The sequence below is a fragment of the Mytilus californianus genome, unplaced genomic scaffold (genome assembly GCF_021869535.1).
Source record: "Mytilus californianus isolate M0D057914Y unplaced genomic scaffold, xbMytCali1.0.p SCAF_7, whole genome shotgun sequence".
Taxonomy (NCBI): Eukaryota; Metazoa; Mollusca; class Bivalvia; order Mytilida; family Mytilidae; genus Mytilus; species Mytilus californianus.
Window position 1 is genome coordinate 72127435 of NW_026262723.1, and position 21304 is coordinate 72148738.

Genomic DNA, 21304 nt, shown 5'->3' on the forward strand with positions numbered 1-21304 from the left:
ACTGTCAATCTTAGTCAATTAAGATTGGAGTCGAACCAAGCTACCTACCACGTGTAGAGTTCGAACTCTGAGATAAGCAATGAAGCAGTAATTTTCACCAATGAAAGAAACTTGTTTCTCACTTTATCCAGTTTTCGTTTGGTATATAGTTTTATTTTCTATTATTCAAATTGAAGAAACCAAGACGTTTTAAAAACGAATTGAAGAAAAAAAGGTAGCCAAGTGCATAGTTCTTTCAAACATATTATTTTATCGCTGAGATGCTGTCTCGTCATGCCAAGAAATTGCCTCCGTTGAAATTTTGCAAACATCCCATAGAGCAAATTACATGGATGATTAATATTGACCATTTGGTATATGGCCGTGTTCTAAGCGACACATACATGCAGGTCATAAATTAATTTGTTGAATGAAATCAAATCTTTAACAACTAATAGGTGCCGTAGGAAGTCCACCGGAATTTTTAGAGAGGATTTCTTGGCATGCAACAGATAGAAAACTCAGTGTTAGAATTTATAGAACAGACAAGGGGCAGTGGCAAATATTTCATGTATATTATGAACACAGAGAAGATTACCCCGGCACCCTTTGTAAAAAAAAAACCTTCTTTTTCTTCTATGTGCCTTCGGACTTTATGTTTCGAATTGTAGTTTCACTTTCCATATTCGGTATTCATTCTAATGTAAGCTCCACGTGGCAAAAATCACGTGATGCAAGAATGTAGTATCTTGGAGTTAGGCTATTTCTTTCTTTTCGTGCGGGGACTCCAAGCAGACAACATGCATTTATATAACGGCACTGTAGATTTTCTTATTGAATAAAGAAAGTTCCCGGTCCGGTACATGAATAGATTGGTTAGAAAGCAAGGTTTTAATTTTAATTACATTGGAAAGCCTTATTTGAGGGTTGAAATTGGAGAGCACAAAAAAAAAGAAAGGGGGTGGGGTTGTTCCACAGGGAATATTATTATCATATGAACTCAACATTTGAAAGGTTTTTTTTTTTATTTAATAAAAAGAGAGAAAAACAAATGTAAGACAAATTGTGAATGGTCTTTCTTCCTTTCTCCTGTGAGGGAATCTCGCATATATCTGGTTTACCGTCAAACCGAGCACATGTCTTTTGGTTATTTCTGTCACTAGGTGGCTGTCTCATTGACGTTTACCCCATATTTTTTCATTGAATCACAATGCACACGTACATGATTTAGAACATGAAGTTAAGGTTTCATGTCATGAATAATAAAGTAAAAAAAAAGCAAAAATGAGACTCAAAGAACAAAATAGAAAAAGACGAAATGATCTGATTTTCAAAAAATGACCTGTTTGGTCGCTCGTAATCGATTGTCTACAAATATAGTTCCTGTCATTTGTAATGAATGTAAACTTTAATATCTGTGGTTTTTTTTCATATCAAATTTTTTGGTTAAAATTATTAGTTATGTTATTTCTTTTATACTGGACTTTAAGATATTTTGTATTATGCTTTAGAACATTAGGGCATTGTGGGACTATGTGTCAAAGGTGTATGAAGAGCAACTCGTTCTATAAAAGCCGTGACTGGTTGCATGTGTCTTGTGACATCATTTCATGTCTAAGCAGTTCCGAATAAGTAAATTCTTGAGTATACGCCAAGACGAGCATCAGATTTTCAACGTTTGTTTCATTTTGTAGACTATGTACCTCAAATTTTTTAACTGAAAAAAAAATGTCTTCATTGGGAACTGTCGAGCTGAAACCTACACTCTTTAGGTTAGCAGGGACAGTACTCTGTTTTTTAATTTTGTCATTTTTGCGCATGGGATCGTTAAAAACACTGTCAATGGTTCAAAGTATTGCTTGTCAAAGACATGTCTACTAAGTTAGCGAATGCTGCATTCGAATAGGGACTGCTCTATTCATTCTCAGAAATTTTGCAATCTTTTGAAATAGAAATTACCCTTTTCTGTTTAAAATAGATATTCTACATTATAAAGTGTCGACATTAAGTTAGTAATGGAACTTGAATAACTTTGAAAAGTTTAATTTGTTTTAAGCCTTAAACAAAAGGTTGCCACATATGTAATATGATGGACACACCAACCTTTAAAGACAGGCCCCTTCAATGTTGCCTTATCCTTGGAGATCTTGAATATCTTCTCATTATCTATTGCTTTCCCCTAAAATAGCTGACAAAAATTTAAATTGTTCTGCTTTAAAACTCATCTATTCTTCTAGTTATTCAAAAATTATTAGAAGTTAAGCTTGTTCATGTCCAGCGGCACATATTACAGTGTTATCCGGATTCACCATTATACGATGCGGGAAAATTGCTATTGTCAAATTCAATTTCAAATAAATAGATTCGTGTTTAACAAAACTATGATATGTGTGTGAAACGTCTAAGATATACAATGATTGATGTATTCATTGTTGGTCTTTAACGCCACTTTTATCATTATTTGCTATGTCTTGGCGCACAGCTTTTTTGTGTGTAGAAAGCTGGGACGCCCGGAGAGAACCACTGACCTTCGACAAGGAAACTGTCAATCTTAGTCAATTAAGATTGGAGTCGAACCAAGCTACCTACCACGTGTAGAGTTCGAACTCTGAGATAAGCAATGAAGCAGTAATTTTCACCAATGAAAGAAACTTGTTTCTCACTTTATCCAGTTTTCGTTTGGTATATAGTTTTATTTTCTATTATTCAAATTGAAGAAACCAAGACGTTTTAAAAACGAATTGAAGAAAAAAAGGTAGCCAAGTGCATAGTTCTTTCAAACATATTATTTTATCGCTGAGATGCTGTCTCGTCATGCCAAGAAATTGCCTCCGTTGAAATTTTGCAAACATCCCATAGAGCAAATTACATGGATGATTAATATTGACCATTTGGTATATGGCCGTGTTCTAAGCGACACATACATGCAGGTCATAAATTAATTTGTTGAATGAAATCAAATCTTTAACAACTAATAGGTGCCGTAGGAAGTCCACCGGAATTTTAGAGAGGATTTCTTGGCATGCAACAGATAGAAAACTCAGTGTTAGAATTTATAGAACAGACAAGGGGCAGTGGCAAATATTTCATGTATATTATGAACACAGAGAAGATAACCCCGGCACCCTTTGTAAAAAAAAAACCTTCTTTTTCTTCTATGTGCCTTCGGACTTTATGTTTCGAATTGTAGTTTCACTTTCCATATTCGGTATTCATTCTAATGTAAGCTCCACGTGGCAAAAATCACGTGATGCAAGAATGTAGTATCTTGGAGTTAGGCTATTTCTTTCTTTTCGTGCGGGGACTCCAAGCAGACAACATGCATTTATATAACGGCACTGTAGATTTTCTTATTGAATAAAGAAAGTTCCCGGTCCGGTACATGAATAGATTGGTTAGAAAGCAAGGTTTTAATTTTAATTACATTGGAAAGCCTTATTTGAGGGTTGAAATTGGAGAGCACAAAAAAAAAGAAAGGGGGTGGGGTTGTTCCACAGGGAATATTATTATCATATGAACTCAACATTTGAAAGGTTTTTTTTTTTTATTTAATTAAAAAAGGGGGAAAAACAAATGTAAGACAAATTGTGAATGGTCTTTCTTCCTTTCTCCTGTGAGGGAATCTCGCATATATCTGGTTTACCGTCAAACCGAGCACATGTCTTTTGGTTATTTCTGTCACTAGGTGGCTGTCTCATTGACGTTTACCCCATATTTTTTCATTGAATCACAATGCACACGTACATGATTTAGAACATGAAGTTAAGGTTTCATGTCATGAATAATAAAGTAAAAAAAAAGCAAAAATGAGACTCAAAGAACAAAATAGAAAAAGACGAAATGATCTGATTTTCAAAAAATGACCTGTTTGGTCGCTCGTAATCGATTGTCTACAAATATAGTTCCTGTCATTTGTAATGAATGTAAACTTTAATATCTGTGGTTTTTTTTCATATCAAATTTTTTGGTTAAAATTATTAGTTATGTTATTTCTTTTATACTGGACTTTAAGATATTTTGTATTATGCTTTAGAACATTAGGGCATTGTGGGACTATGTGTCAAAGGTGTATGAAGAGCAACTCGTTCTATAAAAGCCGTGACTGGTTGCATGTGTCTTGTGACATCATTTCATGTCTAAGCAGTTCCGAATAATTAAATTCTTGAGTATACGCCAAGACGAGCATCAGATTTTCAACGTTTGTTTCATTTTGTAGACTATGTACCTCAAATTTTTTAACTGAAAAAAAAATGTCTTCATTGGGAACTGTCGAGCTGAAACCTACACTCTTTAGGTTAGCAGGGACAGTACTCTGTTTTTTAATTTTGTCATTTTTGCGCATGGGATCGTTAAAAACACTGTCAATGGTTCAAAGTATTGCTTGTCAAAGACATGTCTACTAAGTTAGCGAATGCTGCATTCGAATAGGGACTGCTCTATTCATTCTCAGAAATTTTGCAATCTTTTGAAATAGAAATTACCCTTTTCTGTTTAAAATAGATATTCTACATTATAAAGTGTCGACATTAAGTTAGTAATGGAACTTGAATAACTTTGAAAAGTTTAATTTGTTTTAAGCCTTAAACAAAAGGTTGCCACATATGTAATATGATGGACACACCAACCTTTAAAGACAGGCCCCTTCAATGTTGCCTTATCCTTGGAAATCTTGAATATCTTCTCATTATCTATTGCTTTCCCCTAAAATAGCTGACAAAAATTTAAATTGTTCTGCTTTAAAACTCATCTATTCTTCTAGTTATTCAAAAATTATTAGAAGTTAAGCTTGTTCATGTCCAGCGGCACATATTACAGTGTTATCCGGATTCACCATTATACGATGCGGGAAAATTGCTATTGTCAAATTCAATTTCAAATAAATAGATTCGTGTTTAACAAAACTATGATATGTGTGTGAAACGTCTAAGATATACAATGATTGATGTATTCATTGTTGGTCTTTAACGCCACTTTTATCATAATTGCTATGTCTTGGCGCACAGCTTTTTTGTGTGTAGAAAGCTGGGACGCCCGGAGAGAACCACTGACCTTCGACAAGGAAACTGTCAATCTTAGTCAATTAAGATTGGAGTCGAACCAAGCTACCTACCACGTGTAGAGTTCGAACTCTGAGATAAGCAATGAAGCAGTAATTTTCACCAATGAAAGAAACTTGTTTCTCACTTTATCCAGTTTTCGTTTGGTATATAGTTTTATTTTCTATTATTCAAATTGAAGAAACCAAGACGTTTTAAAAACGAATTGAAGAAAAAAAGGTAGCCAAGTGCATAGTTCTTTCAAACATATTATTTTATCGCTGAGATGCTGTCTCGTCATGCCAAGAAATTGCCTCCGTTGAAATTTTGCAAACATCCCATAGAGCAAATTACATGGATGATTAATATTGACCATTTGGTATATGGCCGTGTTCTAAGCGACACATACATGCAGGTCATAAATTAATTTGTTGAATGAAATCAAATCTTTAACAACTAATAGGTGCCGTAGGAGGTCCACCGGAATTTTTAGAGAGGATTTCTTGGCATGCAACAGATAGAAAACTCAGTGTTAGAATTTATAGAACAGACAAGGGGCAGTGGCAAATATTTCATGTATATTATGAACACAGAGAAGATTACCCCGGCACCCTTTGTAAAAAAAAAACCTTCTTTTTCTTCTATGTGCCTTCGGACTTTATGTTTCGAATTGTAGTTTCACTTTCCATATTCGGTATTCATTCTAATGTAAACTCCACGTGGCAAAAATCACGTGATGCAAGAATGTAGTATCTTGGAGTTAGGCTATTTCTTTCTTTTCGTGCGGGGACTCCAAGCAGACAACATGCATTTATATAACGGCACTGTAGATTTTCTTATTGAATAAAGAAAGTTCCCGGTCCGGTACATGAATAGATTGGTTAGAAAGCAAGGTTTTAATTTTAATTACATTGGAAAGCCTTATTTGAGGGTTGAAATTGGAGAGCACAAAAAAAAAGAAAGGGGGTGGGGTTGTTCCACAGGGAATATTATTATCATATGAACTCAACATTTGAAAGTTTTTTTTTTTTTAATTAATAAAAAGAGAGAAAAACAAATGTAAGACAAATTGTGAATGGTCTTTCTTCCTTTCTACTGTGAGGGAATCTCGCATATATCTGGTTTACCGTCAAACCGAGCACATGTCTTTTGGTTATTTCTGTCACTAGGTGGCTGTCTCATTGACGTTTACCCCATATTTTTTCATTGAATCACAATGCACACGTACATGATTTAGAACATGAAGTTAAGGTTTCATGTCATGAATAATAAAGTAAAAAAAAAGCAAAAATGAGACTCAAAGAACAAAATAGAAAAAGACGAAATGATCTGATTTTCAAAAAATGACCTGTTTGGTCGCTCGTAATCGATTGTCTACAAATATAGTTCCTGTCATTTGTAATGAATGTAAACTTTAATATCTGTGGTTTTTTTTCATATCAAATTTTTTGGTTAAAATTATTAGTTATGTTATTTCTTTTATACTGGACTTTAAGATATTTTGTATTATGCTTTAGAACATTAGGGCATTGTGGGACTATGTGTCAAAGGTGTATGAAGAGCAACTCGTTCTATAAAAGCCGTGACTGGTTGCATGTGTCTTGTGACATCATTTCATGTCTAAGCAGTTCCGAATAAGTAAATTCTTGAGTATACGCCAAGACGAGCATCAGATTTTCAACGTTTGTTTCATTTTGTAGACTATGTACCTCAAATTTTTTAACTGAAAAAAAATGTCTTCATTGGGAACTGTCGAGCTGAAACCTACACTCTTTAGGTTAGCAGGGACAGTACTCTGTTTTTTAATTTTGTCATTTTTGCGCATGGGATCGTTAAAAACACTGTCAATGGTTCAAAGTATTGCTTGTCAAAGACATGTCTACTAAGTTAGCGAATGCTGCATTCGAATAGGGACTGCTCTATTCATTCTCAGAAATTTTGCAATCTTTTGAAATAGAAATTACCCTTTTCTGTTTAAAATAGATATTCTACATTATAAAGTGTCGACATTAAGTTAGTAATGGAACTTGAATAACTTTGAAAAGTTTAATTTGTTTTAAGCCTTAAACAAAAGGTTGCCACATATGTAATATGATGGACACACCAACCTTTAAAGACAGGCCCCTTCAATGTTGCCTTATCCTTGGAAATCTTGAATATCTTCTCATTATCTATTGCTTTCCCCTAAAATAGCTGACAAAAATTTAAATTGTTCTGCTTTAAAACTCATCTATTCTTCTAGTTATTCAAAAATTATTAGAAGTTAAGCTTGTTCATGTCCAGCGGCACATATTACAGTGTTATCCGGATTCACCATTATACGATGCGGGAAAATTGCTATTGTCAAATTCAATTTCAAATAAATAGATTCGTGTTTAACAAAACTATGATATGTGTGTGAAACGTCTAAGATATACAATGATTGATGTATTCATTGTTGGTCTTTAACGCCACTTTTATCATTATTTGCTATGTCTTGGCGCACAGCTTTTTTGTGTGTAGAAAGCTGGGACGCCCGGAGAGAACCACTGACCTTCGACAAGGAAACTGTCAATCTTAGTCAATTAAGATTGGAGTCGAACCAAGCTACCTACCACGTGTAGAGTTCGAACTCTGAGATAAGCAATGAAGCAGTAATTTTCACCAATGAAAGAAACTTGTTTCTCACTTTATCCAGTTTTCGTTTGGTATATAGTTTTATTTTCTATTATTCAAATTGAAGAAACCAAGACGTTTTAAAAACGAATTGAAGAAAAAAAGGTAGCCAAGTGCATAGTTCTTTCAAACATATTATTTTATCGCTGAGATGCTGTCTCGTCATGCCAAGAAATTGCCTCCGTTGAAATTTTGCAAACATCCCATAGAGCAAATTACATGGATGATTAATATTGACCATTTGGTATATGGCCGTGTTCTAAGCGACACATACATGCAGGTCATAAATTAATTTGTTGAATGAAATCAAATCTTTAACAACTAATAGGTGCCGTAGGAGGTCCACCGGAATTTTTAGAGAGGATTTCTTGGCATGCAACAGATAGAAAACTCAGTGTTAGAATTTATAGAACAGACAAGGGGCAGTGGCAAATATTTCATGTATATTATGAACACAGAGAAGATTACCCCGGCACCCTTTGTAAAAAAAAAACCTTCTTTTTCTTCTATGTGCCTTCGGACTTTATGTTTCGAATTGTAGTTTCACTTTCCATATTCGGTATTCATTCTAATGTAAGCTCCACGTGGCAAAAATCACGTGATGCAAGAATGTAGTATCTTGGAGTTAGGCTATTTCTTTCTTTTCGTGCGGGGACTCCAAGCAGACAACATGCATTTATATAACGGCACTGTAGATTTTCTTATTGAATAAAGAAAGTTCCCGGTCCGGTACATGAATAGATTGGTTAGAAAGCAAGGTTTTAATTTTAATTACATTGGAAAGCCTTATTTGAGGGTTGAAATTGGAGAGCACAAAAAAAAAGAAAGGGGGTGGGGTTGTTCCACAGGGAATATTATTATCATATGAACTCAACATTTGAAAGGTTTTTTTTTTTTATTTAATAAAAAGAGAGAAAAACAAATGTAAGACAAATTGTGAATGGTCTTTCTTCCTTTCTCCTGTGAGGGAATCTCGCATATATCTGGTTTACCGTCAAACCGAGCACATGTCTTTTGGTTATTTCTGTCACTAGGTGGCTGTCTCATTGACGTTTACCCCATATTTTTTCATTGAATCACAATGCACACGTACATGATTTAGAACATGAAGTTAAGGTTTCATGTCATGAATAATAAAGTAAAAAAAAAGCAAAAATGAGACTCAAAGAACAAAATAGAAAAAGACGAAATGATCTGATTTTCAAAAAATGACCTGTTTGGTCGCTCGTAATCGATTGTCTACAAATATAGTTCCTGTCATTTGTAATGAATGTAAACTTTAATATCTGTGGTTTTTTTTCATATCAAATTTTTTGGTTAAAATTATTAGTTATGTTATTTCTTTTATACTGGACTTTAAGATATTTTGTATTATGCTTTAGAACATTAGGGCATTGTGGGACTATGTGTCAAAGGTGTATGAAGAGCAACTCGTTCTATAAAAGCCGTGACTGGTTGCATGTGTCTTGTGACATCATTTCATGTCTAAGCAGTTCCGAATAAGTAAATTCTTGAGTATACGCCAAGACGAGCATCAGATTTTCAACGTTTGTTTCATTTTGTAGACTATGTACCTCAAATTTTTTAACTGAAAAAAAATGTCTTCATTGGGAACTGTCGAGCTGAAACCTACACTCTTTAGGTTAGCAGGGACAGTACTCTGTTTTTTAATTTTGTCATTTTTGCGCATGGGATCGTTAAAAACACTGTCAATGGTTCAAAGTATTGCTTGTCAAAGACATGTCTACTAAGTTAGCGAATGCTGCATTCGAATAGGGACTGCTCTATTCATTCTCAGAAATTTTGCAATCTTTTGAAATAGAAATTACCCTTTTCTGTTTAAAATAGATATTCTACATTATAAAGTGTCGACATTAAGTTAGTAATGGAACTTGAATAACTTTGAAAAGTTTAATTTGTTTTAAGCCTTAAACAAAAGGTTGCCACATATGTAATATGATGGACACACCAACCTTTAAAGACAGGCCCCTTCAATGTTGCCTTATCCTTGGAAATCTTGAATATCTTCTCATTATCTATTGCTTTCCCCTAAAATAGCTGACAAAAATTTAAATTGTTCTGCTTTAAAACTCATCTATTCTTCTAGTTATTCAAAAATTATTAGAAGTTAAGCTTGTTCATGTCCAGCGGCACATATTACAGTGTTATCCGGATTCACCATTATACGATGCGGGAAAATTGCTATTGTCAAATTCAATTTCAAATAAATAGATTCGTGTTTAACAAAACTATGATATGTGTGTGAAACGTCTAAGATATACAATGATTGATGTATTCATTGTTGGTCTTTAACGCCACTTTTATCATTATTTGCTATGTCTTGGCGCACAGCTTTTTTGTGTGTAGAAAGCTGGGACGCCCGGAGAGAACCACTGACCTTCGACAAGGAAACTGTCAATCTTAGTCAATTAAGATTGGAGTCGAACCAAGCTACCTACCACGTGTAGAGTTCGAACTCTGAGATAAGCAATGAAGCAGTAATTTTCACCAATGAAAGAAACTTGTTTCTCACTTTATCCAGTTTTCGTTTGGTATATAGTTTTATTTTCTATTATTCAAATTGAAGAAACCAAGACGTTTTAAAAACGAATTGAAGAAAAAAAGGTAGCCAAGTGCATAGTTCTTTCAAACATATTATTTTATCGCTGAGATGCTGTCTCGTCATGCCAAGAAATTGCCTCCGTTGAAATTTTGCAAACATCCCATAGAGCAAATTACATGGATGATTAATATTGACCATTTGGTATATGGCCGTGTTCTAAGCGACACATACATGCAGGTCGTAAATTAATTTGTTGAATGAAATCAAATCTTTAACAACTAATAGGTGCCGTAGGAGGTCCACCGGAATTTTTAGAGAGGATTTCTTGGCATGCAACAGATAGAAAACTCAGTGTTAGAATTTATAGAACAGACAAGGGGCAGTGGCAAATATTTCATGTATATTATGAACACAGAGAAGATTACCCCGGCACCCTTTGTAAAAAAAAAACCTTCTTTTTCTTCTATGTGCCTTCGGACTTTATGTTTCGAATTGTAGTTTCACTTTCCATATTCGGTATTCATTCTAATGTAAGCTCCACGTGGCAAAAATCACGTGATGCAAGAATGTAGTATCTTGGAGTTAGGCTATTTCTTTCTTTTCGTGCGGGGACTCCAAGCAGACAACATGCATTTATATAACGGCACTGTAGATTTTCTTATTGAATAAAGAAAGTTCCCGGTCCGGTACATGAATAGATTGGTTAGAAAGCAAGGTTTTAATTTTAATTACATTGGAAAGCCTTATTTGAGGGTTGAAATTGGAGAGCACAAAAAAAAAGAAAGGGGGTGGGGTTGTTCCACAGGGAATATTATTATCATATGAACTCAACATTTGAAAGGTTTTTTTTTTTTATTTAATAAAAAGAGAGAAAAACAAATGTAAGACAAATTGTGAATGGTCTTTCTTCCTTTCTCCTGTGAGGGAATCTCGCATATATCTGGTTTACCGTCAAACCGAGCACATGTCTTTTGGTTATTTCTGTCACTAGGTGGCTGTCTCATTGACGTTTACCCCATATTTTTTCATTGAATCACAATGCACACGTACATGATTTAGAACATGAAGTTAAGGTTTCATGTCATGAATAATAAAGTAAAAAAAAGCAAAAATGAGACTCAAAGAACAAAATAGAAAAAGACGAAATGATCTGATTTTCAAAAAATGACCTGTTTGGTCGCTCGTAATCGATTGTCTACAAATATAGTTCCTGTCATTTGTAATGAATGTAAACTTTAATATCTGTGGTTTTTTTTCATATCAAATTTTTTGGTTAAAATTATTAGTTATGTTATTTCTTTTATACTGGACTTTAAGATATTTTGTATTATGCTTTAGAACATTAGGGCATTGTGGGACTATGTGTCAAAGGTGTATGAAGAGCAACTCGTTCTATAAAAGCCGTGACTGGTTGCATGTGTCTTGTGACATCATTTCATGTCTAAGCAGTTCCGAATAAGTAAATTCTTGAGTATACGCCAAGACGAGCATCAGATTTTCAACGTTTGTTTCATTTTGTAGACTATGTACCTCAAATTTTTTAACTGAAAAAAAATGTCTTCATTGGGAACTGTCGAGCTGAAACCTACACTCTTTAGGTTAGCAGGGACAGTACTCTGTTTTTTAATTTTGTCATTTTTGCGCATGGGATCGTTAAAAACACTGTCAATGGTTCAAAGTATTGCTTGTCAAAGACATGTCTACTAAGTTAGCGAATGCTGCATTCGAATAGGGACTGCTCTATTCATTCTCAGAAATTTTGCAATCTTTTGAAATAGAAATTACCCTTTTCTGTTTAAAATAGATATTCTACATTATAAAGTGTCGACATTAAGTTAGTAATGGAACTTGAATAACTTTGAAAAGTTTAATTTGTTTTAAGCCTTAAACAAAAGGTTGCCACATATGTAATATGATGGACACACCAACCTTTAAAGACAGGCCCCTTCAATGTTGCCTTATCCTTGGAAATCTTGAATATCTTCTCATTATCTATTGCTTTCCCCTAAAATAGCTGACAAAAATTTAAATTGTTCTGCTTTAAAACTCATCTATTCTTCTAGTTATTCAAAAATTATTAGAAGTTAAGCTTGTTCATGTCCAGCGGCACATATTACAGTGTTATCCGGATTCACCATTATACGATGCGGGAAAATTGCTATTGTCAAATTCAATTTCAAATAAATAGATTCGTGTTTAACAAAACTATGATATGTGTGTGAAACGTCTAAGATATACAATGATTGATGTATTCATTGTTGGTCTTTAACGCCACTTTTATCATTATTTGCTATGTCTTGGCGCACAGCTTTTTTGTGTGTAGAAAGCTGGGACGCCCGGAGAGAACCACTGACCTTCGACAAGGAAACTGTCAATCTTAGTCAATTAAGATTGGAGTCGAACCAAGCTACCTACCACGTGTAGAGTTCGAACTCTGAGATAAGCAATGAAGCAGTAATTTTCACCAATGAAAGAAACTTGTTTCTCACTTTATCCAGTTTTCGTTTGGTATATAGTTTTATTTTCTATTATTCAAATTGAAGAAACCAAGACGTTTTAAAAACGAATTGAAGAAAAAAAGGTAGCCAAGTGCATAGTTCTTTCAAACATATTATTTTATCGCTGAGATGCTGTCTCGTCATGCCAAGAAATTGCCTCCGTTGAAATTTTGCAAACATCCCATAGAGCAAATTACATGGATGATTAATATTGACCATTTGGTATATGGCCGTGTTCTAAGCGACACATACATGCAGGTCATAAATTAATTTGTTGAATGAAATCAAATCTTTAACAACTAATAGGTGCCGTAGGAAGTCCACCGGAATTTTTAGAGAGGATTTCTTGGCATGCAACAGATAGAAAACTCAGTGTTAGAATTTATAGAACAGACAAGGGGCAGTGGCAAATATTTCATGTATATTATGAACACAGAGAAGATTACCCCGGCACCCTTTGTAAAAAAAAAAACCTTCTTTTTCTTCTATGTGCCTTCGGACTTTATGTTTCGAATTGTAGTTTCACTTTCCATATTCGGTATTCATTCTAATGTAAGCTCCACGTGGCAAAAATCACGTGATGCAAGAATGTAGTATCTTGGAGTTAGGCTATTTCTTTCTTTTCGTGCGGGGACTCCAAGCAGACAACATGCATTTATATAACGGCACTGTAGATTTTCTTATTGAATAAAGAAAGTTCCCGGTCCGGTACATGAATAGATTGGTTAGAAAGCAAGGTTTTAATTTTAATTACATTGGAAAGCCTTATTTGAGGGTTGAAATTGGAGAGCACAAAAAAAAAAGTTAGGGGGTGGGGTTGTTCCACAGGGAATATTATTATCATATGAACTCAACATTTGAAAGGTTTTTTTTTTTTATTTAATAAAAAGAGAGAAAAACAAATGTAAGACAAATTGTGAATGGTCTTTCTTCCTTTCTCCTGTGAGGGAATCTCGCATATATCTGATTTACCGTCAAACCGAGCACATGTCTTTTGGTTATTTCTGTCACTAGGTGGCTGTCTCATTGACGTTTACCCCATATTTTTTCATTGAATCACAATGCACACGTACATGATTTAGAACATGAAGTTAAGGTTTCATGTCATGAATAATAAAGTAAAAAAAAAGCAAAAATGAGACTCAAAGAACAAAATAGAAAAAGACGAAATGATCTGATTTTCAAAAAATGACCTGTTTGGTCGCTCGTAATCGATTGTCTACAAATATAGTTCCTGTCATTTGTAATGAATGTAAACTTTAATATCTGTGGTTTTTTTTCATATCAAATTTTTTGGTTAAAATTATTAGTTATGTTATTTCTTTTATACTGGACTTTAAGATATTTTGTATTATGCTTTAGAACATTAGGGCATTGTGGGACTATGTGTCAAAGGTGTATGAAGAGCAACTCGTTCTATAAAAGCCGTGACTGGTTGCATGTGTCTTGTGACATCATTTCATGTCTAAGCAGTTCCGAATAAGTAAATTCTTGAGTATACGCCAAGACGAGCATCAGATTTTCAACGTTTGTTTCATTTTGTAGACTATGTACCTCAAATTTTTTAACTGAAAAAAAATGTCTTCATTGGGAACTGTCGAGCTGAAACCTACACTCTTTAGGTTAGCAGGGACAGTACTCTGTTTTTTAATTTTGTCATTTTTGCGCATGGGATCGTTAAAAACACTGTCAATGGTTCAAAGTATTGCTTGTCAAAGACATGTCTACTAAGTTAGCGAATGCTGCATTCGAATAGGGACTGCTCTATTCATTCTCAGAAATTTTGCAATCTTTTGAAATAGAAATTACCCTTTTCTGTTTAAAATAGATATTCTACATTATAAAGTGTCGACATTAAGTTAGTAATGGAACTTAAATAACTTTGAAAAGTTTAATTTGTTTTAAGCCTTAAACAAAAGGTTGCCACATATGTAATATGATGGACACACCAACCTTTAAAGACAGGCCCCTTCAATGTTGCCTTATCCTTGGAAATCTTGAATATCTTCTCATTATCTATTGCTTTCCCCTAAAATAGCTGACAAAAATTTAAATTGTTCTGCTTTAAAACTCATCTATTCTTCTAGTTATTCAAAAATTATTAGAAGTTAAGCTTGTTCATGTCCAGCGGCACATATTACAGTGTTATCCGGATTCACCATTATACGATGCGGGAAAATTGCTATTGTCAAATTCAATTTCAAATAAATAGATTCGTGTTTAACAAAACTATGATATGTGTGTGAAACGTCTAAGATATACAATGATTGATGTATTCATTGTTGGTCTTTAACGCCACTTTTATCATTATTTGCTATGTCTTGGCGCACAGCTTTTTTGTGTGTAGAAAGCTGGGACGCCCGGAGAGAACCACTGACCTTCGACAAGGAAACTGTCAATCTTAGTCAATTAAGATTGGAGTCGAACCAAGCTACCTACCACGTGTAGAGTTCGAACTCTGAGATAAGCAATGAAGCAGTAATTTTCACCAATGAAAGAAACTTGTTTCTCACTTTATCCAGTTTTCGTTTGGTATATAGTTTTATTTTCTATTATTCAAATTGAAGAAACCAAGACGTTTTAAAAACGAATTGAAGAAAAAAAGGTAGCCAAGTGCATAGTTCTTTCAAACATATTATTTTATCGCTGAGATGCTGTCTCGTCATGCCAAGAAATTGCCTCCGTTGAAATTTTGCAAACATCCCATAGAGCAAATTACATGGATGATTAATATTGACCATTTGGTATATGGCCGTGTTCTAAGCGACACATACATGCAGGTCATAAATTAATTTGTTGAATGAAATCAAATCTTTAACAACTAATAGGTGCCGTAGGAAGTCCACCGGAATTTTTAGAGAGGATTTCTTGGCATGCAACAGATAGAAAACTCAGTGTTAGAATTTATAGAACAGACAAGGGGCAGTGGCAAATATTTCATGTATATTATGAACACAGAGAAGATTACCCCGGCACCCTTTGTAAAAAAAAAACCTTCTTTTTCTTCTATGTGCCTTCGGACTTTATGTTTCGAATTGTAGTTTCACTTTCCATATTCGGTATTCATTCTAATGTAAGCTCCACGTGGCAAAAATCACGTGATGCAAGAATGTAGTATCTTGGAGTTAGGCTATTTCTTTCTTTTCGTGCGGGGACTCCAAGCAGACAACATGCATTTATATAACGGCACTGTAGATTTTCTTATTGAATAAAGAAAGTTCCCGGTCCGGTACATGAATAGATTGGTTAGAAAGCAAGGTTTTAATTTTAATTACATTGGAAAGCCTTATTTGAGGGTTGAAATTGGAGAGCACAAAAAAAAAGAAAGGGGGTGGGGTTGTTCCACAGGGAATATTATTATCATATGAACTCAACATTTGAAAGGTTTTTTTTTTTTATTTAATAAAAAGAGAGAAAAACAAATGTAAGACAAATTGTGAATGGTCTTTCTTCCTTTCTCCTGTGAGGGAATCTCGCATATATCTGGTTTACCGTCAAACCGAGCACATGTCTTTTGGTTATTTCTGTCACTAGGTGGCTGTCTCATTGACGTTTACCCCATATTTTTTCATTGAATCACAATGCACACGTACATGATTTAGAACATGAAGTTAAGGTTTCATGTCATGAATAATAAAGTAAAAAAAAAGCAAAAATGAGACTCAAAGAACAAAATAGAAAAAGACGAAATGATCTGATTTTCAAAAAATGACCTGTTTGGTCGCTCGTAATCGATTGTCTACAAATATAGTTCCTGTCATTTGTAATGAATGTAAACTTTAATATCTGTGGATTTTTTTCATATCAAATTTTTTGGTTAAAATTATTAGTTATGTTATTTCTTTTATACTGGACTTTAAGATATTTTGTATTATGCTTTAGAACATTAGGGCATTGTGGGACTATGTGTCAAAGGTGTATGAAGAGCAACTCGTTCTATAAAAGCCGTGACTGGTTGCATGTGTCTTGTGACATCATTTCATGTCTAAGCAGTTCCGAATAAGTAAATTCTTGAGTATACGCCAAGACGAGCATCAGATTTTCAACGTTTGTTTCATTTTGTAGACTATGTACCTCAAATTTTTTAACTGAAAAAAAATGTCTTCATTGGGAACTGTCGAGCTGAAACCTACACTCTTTAGGTTAGCAGGGACAGTACTCTGTTTTTTAATTTTGTCATTTTTGCGCATGGGATCGTTAAAAACACTGTCAATGGTTCAAAGTATTGCTTGTCAAAGACATGTCTACTAAGTTAGCGAATGCTGCATTCGAATAGGGACTGCTCTATTCATTCTCAGAAATTTTGCAATCTTTTGAAATAGAAATTACCCTTTTCTGTTTAAAATAGATATTCTACATTATAAAGTGTCGACATTAAGTTAGTAATGGAACTTGAATAACTTTGAAAAGTTTAATTTGTTTTAAGCCTTAAACAAAAGGTTGCCACATATGTAATATGATGGACACACCAACCTTTAAAGACAGGCCCCTTCAATGTTGCCTTATCCTTGGAAATCTTGAATATCTTCTCATTATCTATTGCTTTCCCCTAAAATAGCTGACAAAAATTTAAATTGTTCTGCTTTAAAACTCATCTATTCTTCTAGTTATTCAAAAATTATTAGAAGTTAAGCTTGTTCATGTCCAGCGGCACATATTACAGTGTTATCCGGATTCACCATTATACGATGCGGGAAAATTGCTATTGTCAAATTCAATTTCAAATAAATAGATTCGTGTTTAACAAAACTATGATATGTGTGTGAAACGTCTAAGATATACAATGATTGATGTATTCATTGTTGGTCTTTAACGCCACTTTTATCATTATTTGCTATGTCTTGGCGCACAGCTTTTTTGTGTGTAGAAAGCTGGGACGCCCGGAGAGAACCACTGACCTTCGACAAGGAAACTGTCAATCTTAGTCAATTAAGATTGGAGTCGAACCAAGCTACCTACCACGTGTAGAGTTCGAACTCTGAGATAAGCAATGAAGCAGTAATTTTCACCAATGAAAGAAACTTGTTTCTCACTTTATCCAGTTTTCGTTTGGTATATAGTTTTATTTTCTATTATTCAAATTGAAGAAACCAAGACGTTTTAAAAACGAATTGAAGAAAAAAAGGTAGCCAAGTGCATAGTTCTTTCAAACATATTATTTTATCGCTGAGATGCTGTCTCGTCATGCCAAGAAATTGCCTCCGTTGAAATTTTGCAAACATCCCATAGAGCAAATTACATGGATGATTAATATTGACCATTTGGTATATGGCCGTGTTCTAAGCGACACATACATGCAGGTCATAAATTAATTTGTTGAATGAAATCAAATCTTTAACAACTAATAGGTGCCGTAGGAAGTCCACCGGAATTTTTAGAGAGGATTTCTTGGCATGCAACAGATAGAAAACTCAGTGTTAGAATTTATAGAACAGACAAGGGGCAGTGGCAAATATTTCATGTATATTATGAACACAGAGAAGATTACCCCGGCACCCTTTGTAAAAAAAAAACCTTCTTTTTCTTCTATGTGCCTTCGGACTTTATGTTTCGAATTGTAGTTTCACTTTCCATATTCGGTATTCATTCTAATGTAAGCTCCACGTGGCAAAAATCACGTGATGCAAGAATGTAGTATCTTGGAGTTAGGCTATTTCTTTCTTTTCGTGCGGGGACTCCAAGCAGACAACATGCATTTATATAACGGCACTGTAGATTTTCTTATTGAATAAAGAAAGTTCCCGGTCCGGTACATGAATAGATTGGTTAGAAAGCAAGGTTTTAATTTTAATTACATTGGAAAGCCTTATTTGAGGGTTGAAATTGGAGAGCACAAAAAAAAAGAAAGGGGGTGGGGTTGTTCCACAGGGAATATTATTATCATATGAACTCAACATTTGAAAGGTTTTTTTTTTTTATTTAATAAAAAGAGAGAAAAACAAATGTAAGACAAATTGTGAATGGTCTTTCTTCCTTTCTCCTGTGAGGGAATCTCGCATATATCTGGTTTACCGTCAAACCGAGCACATGTCTTTTGGTTATTTCTGTCACTAGGTGGCTGTCTCATTGACGTTTACCCCATATTTTTTCATTGAATCACAATGCACACGTACATGATTTAGAACATGAAGTTAAGGTTTCATGTCATGAATAATAAAGTAAAAAAAAAGCAAAAATGAGACTCAAAGAACAAAATAGAAAAAGACGAAATGATCTGATTTTCAAAAAATGACCTGTTTGGTCGCTCGTAATCGATTGTCTACAAATATAGTTCCTGTCATTTGTAATGAATGTAAACTTTAATATCTGTGGATTTTTTTCATATCAAATTTTTTGGTTAAAATTATTAGTTATGTTATTTCTTTTATACTGGACTTTAAGATATTTTGTATTATGCTTTAGAACATTAGGGCATTGTGGGACTATGTGTCAAAGGTGTATGAAGAGCAACTCGTTCTATAAAAGCCGTGACTGGTTGCATGTGTCTTGTGACATCATTTCATGTCTAAGCAGTTCCGAATAAGTAAATTCTTGAGTATACGCCAAGACGAGCATCAGATTTTCAACGTTTGTTTCATTTTGTAGACTATGTACCTCAAATGTTTTAACTGAAAAAAAATGTCTTCATTGGGAACTGTCGAGCTGAAACCTACACTCTTTAGGTTAGCAGGGACAGTACTCTGTTTTTTAATTTTGTCATTTTTGCGCATGGGATCGTTAAAAACACTGTCAATGGTTCAAAGTATTGCTTGTCAAAGACATGTCTACTAAGTTAGCGAATGCTGCATTCGAATAGGGACTGCTCTATTCATTCTCAGAAATTTTGCAATCTTTTGAAATAGAAATTACCCTTTTCTGTTTAAAATAGATATTCTACATTATAAAGTGTCGACATTAAGTTAGTAATGGAACTTGAATAACTTTGAAAAGTTTAATTTGTTTTAAGCCTTAAACAAAAGGTTGCCACATATGTAATATGATGGACACACCAACCTTTAAAGACAGGCCCCTTCAATGTTGCCTTATCCTTGGAAATCTTGAATATCTTCTCATTATCTATTGCTTTCCCCTAAAATAGCTGACAAAAATTTAAATTGTTCTGCTTTAAAACTCATCTATTCTTCTAGTTATTCAAAAATTATTAGAAGTTAAGCTTGTTCATGTCCAGCGGCACATATTACAGTGTTATCCGGATTCACCATTATACGATGCGGGAAAATTGCTATTGTCAAATTCAATTTCAAATAAATAGATTCGTGTTTAACAAAACTATGATATGTGTGTGAAACGTCTAAGATATACAATGATTGATGTATTCATTGTTGGTCTTTAACGCCACTTTTATCATTATTTGCTATGTCTTGGCGCACAGCTTTTTTGTGTGTAGAAAGCTGGGACGCCCGGAGAGAACCACTGACCTTCGACAAGGAAACTGTCAATCTTAGTCAATTAAGATTGGAGTCGAACCAAGCTACCTACCACGTGTAGAGTTCGAACTCTGAGATAAGCAATGAAGCAGTAATTTTCACCAATGAAAGAAACTTGTTTCTCACTTTATCCAGTTTTCGTTTGGTATATAGTTTTATTTTCTATTATTCAAATTGAAGAAACCAAGACGTTTTAAAAACGAATTGAAGAAAAAAAGGTAGCCAAGTGCATAGTTCTTTCAAACATATTATTTTATCGCTGAGATGCTGTCTCGTCATGCCAAGAAATTGCCTCCGTTGAAATTTTGCAAACATCCCATAGAGCAAATTACATGGATGATTAATATTGACCATTTGGTATATGGCCGTGTTCTAAGCGACACATACATGCAGGTCATAAATTAATTTGTTGAATGAAATCAAATCTTTAACAACTAATAGGTGCCGTAGGAGGTCCACCGGAATTTTTAGAGAGGATTTCTTGGCATGCAACAGATAGAAAACTCAGTGTTAGAATTTATAGAACAGACAAGGGGCAGTGGCAAATATTTCATGTATATTATGAACACAGAGAAGATTACCCCGGCACCCTTTGTAAAAAAAAAACCTTCTTTTTCTTCTATGTGCCTTCGGACTTTATGTTTCGAATTGTAGTTTCACTTTCCATATTCGGTATTCATTCTAATGTAAGCTCCACGTGGCAAAAATCACGTGATGCAAGAATGTAGTATCTTGGAGTTAGGCTATTTCTTTCTTTTCGTGCGGGGACTCCAAGCAGACAACATGCATTTATATAACGGCACTGTAGATTTTCTTATTGAATAAAGAAAGTTCCCGGTCCGGTACATGAATAGATTGGTTAGAAAGCAAGGTTTTAATTTTAATTACATTGGAAAGCCTTATTTGAGGGTTGAAATTGGAGAGCACAAAAAAAAAAGAAAGGGGGTGGGGTTGTTCCACAGGGAATATTATTATCATATGAACTCAACATTTGAAAGGTTTTTTTTTTTTATTTAATAAAAAGAGAGAAAAACAAATGTAAGACAAATTGTGAATGGTCTTTCTTCCTTTCTCCTGTGAGGGAATCTCGCATATATCTGGTTTACCGTCAAACCGAGCACATGTCTTTTGGTTATTTCTGTCACT